Below are 2,100 nucleotides of genomic sequence, written 5' to 3'. Positions count from 1 at the left end.
TGACAATGCCGAGGGAAGCGATAGATCAGCTCGTTGTGGTTAGCCGCATTCTATGCGGACTAATGGTGAGTTCCCAAACAACCCTTATGCATATGTGAGCAGTAGCCTTTACTATGATTGTAATTGTAATGACGAAGGTTTAGGGTTTATTTACGTAACTATAATTTGCTGGCAACTCTTGTACAAGAGTAATTATTAGAAGGAAGAGAGAAAATATTAAGGACACTAAACTGAAACCTCAATTCGAAGAGAAACCCTTTTATTTCCCAAGCTAAGATGATATATAAGAGGAGAGCAACCGAAGGCTCGATTCACAAACAAGAGGCATTCCGAGAGAAGCTTCATCGAAGAAGATAGTATATAAGAGGAGAGCAATTGAAGGCTGAAGCTGATGCGTGGTTGAGTTCTCCCTACCAGTTGAGTTAGCAAACTAAAACAAAAAGGCTTTATAATGGCTTGGCGAGAATCCCGATATCCACAAAATTGTCTAACTTCTTAACTCTATATAACTGGTTCTAGTAAGATAGGCTACTTAACCATCCTTGCATTCGCATCATGCCAAGCTTCTTGCATAGAAGGCCTCTCATATGAGCCCATGCTCAAACTTCAAACTTGGAAATTCAAGGTTGAGTTAATGTTAGGGCCGATGCATGGCCTTGAGTTCTTCTCTCTAAATCAGATGTGTTAGCAAACTACTAAAACAAAAAAGGCTTTATAGTAATAAATGGCTCCCAAGATCTACAAAAGCGTCTACTCAACCATCCTTGCACCACTTATCCCACATTGGTTCCCCAGCGCAAGAGGGAGGTCCCCGTGGAGGGTATAAAGGCTCCTGGTTGGTTCCCCTTCCTCTCACGGAAGGTGCGGGTTGAGCACAGAGCGAACTATTCTTTCGCCTTTTACTAAAGAATGCCGTGTGCTCGGCCCAACACAAGCACCATATCCCAATTTTTGCAGCGGGCTGCTCTCTCCAGGGAGAGGAGCTCCTCCCCAAACGTACGTCCAAAACAACAACAAGGTCTCCGTCTGTGTCTTCCGCTCGCTCGCTCGCTCGGCTCTCGCAGGTGAGAGGTAACGCTCTGTTCGTTTGTTTCCGTCGCTCTCGTCCTCCTGACTGTGCAGGTTCTGCGCCATCGCCATGGGTGGTTAGTTCGGGCCGTCGTCAAGGACATGGGGGACCTCCATGGACCTGGATTGGATGCCCACCAGGCCGCCACAACATGAGCACACTGGTTTGTATGTCCACTTTCGTGACAACGCCCTCATTGCACGAAGGCCTGCACAAGCCGTGGTTGAGACAGCATCGATGTGGTTGTTGTGAGAAAGGATGGGCAGCACCACACCATCGATGGCTCAGGGGGTCCTAGGAGACGAAGGCTGTCTTTTGGATCCTCAAGAAGGAGCCAAAGCTTCACCAACATCATCGACCTAGAAGAAGAAGAAGAAGAAGAAGCAGAGGAATGGCTAGCCGCATGGCCCTGGCAGAAACACACTTTACCACCTTAGATCGAGTGAGCTCTCTTGCAGCCTATGTCTGATTGCACAGTTGAGAGAGGCAAGGTTCCCTACTCCCAGACACAGGTAGGTGCTTCGTCGCTTAGCAGCGGTCTCTCCTCATTTTCTTATGGTGGCCACAGCAACTTTACCCATGGCAGAGCGGATTGACTGGAATGGAGATGCACTGAGAACTAGGGCTAGAAGAACCTTAGTCCTCTGGCTTGCTGCTGCCCTCTTCTTTTTCCGCTCGTGTGTTTCTCGTTTAGATGTGCTGCTCCTCGAGGCTCTTTCAGCGGGTTCGGACACTTGTGGACTCTCTAGCTTCAAACCAGGTTGCACCAAATACTAGAAATGATGCCAGAAGTAGAGATGCTATGCATTTTAATGGCACTAGGTAGGCTACTTTTGCCTGGTTGCTCTGGTTGTACTGGTTTGCACCAAATACTAGAAATGATGCCAAAAGTAAAGATGCTCTATGCATTTTAATAGCACTAGGTAGGCTACTCGCCTGGTTGTGGCCTCTAGCTGCTTGTAGCTCATCCTCCCTCTAGAAAAACTGGAGCTTACTGATTGATAGCTGCAGACGCGTCAGTGGAGATCCAG

The 2,100-nt window shown here is 47.8% G+C and overlaps 1 non-coding gene across 1 annotated transcript; it reads left to right on the top strand.

Annotated features, from left to right (window-relative positions):
• The first annotated feature begins 859 nt into the window (after positions 1 to 859).
• LOC147636314 (U5 spliceosomal RNA) lies at positions 860 to 982 on the top strand. Its single transcript, XR_015266568.1, has one exon. It is a non-coding gene; the product is annotated as a U5 spliceosomal RNA (small nuclear RNA).
• Positions 983 to 2,100: the final 1,118 nt, after the last annotated feature.

This window comes from Cibotium barometz, chromosome 8 (genome assembly GCF_041138505.1).
Source record: "Cibotium barometz isolate CiBa-2024 chromosome 8, ASM4113850v1, whole genome shotgun sequence".
Lineage (NCBI taxonomy): Eukaryota > Viridiplantae > Streptophyta > Polypodiopsida > Cyatheales > Cibotiaceae > Cibotium > Cibotium barometz.
Note: the sequence above shows the minus strand (reverse complement) of the source record. Positions and strands in the feature narration are given on the sequence as shown.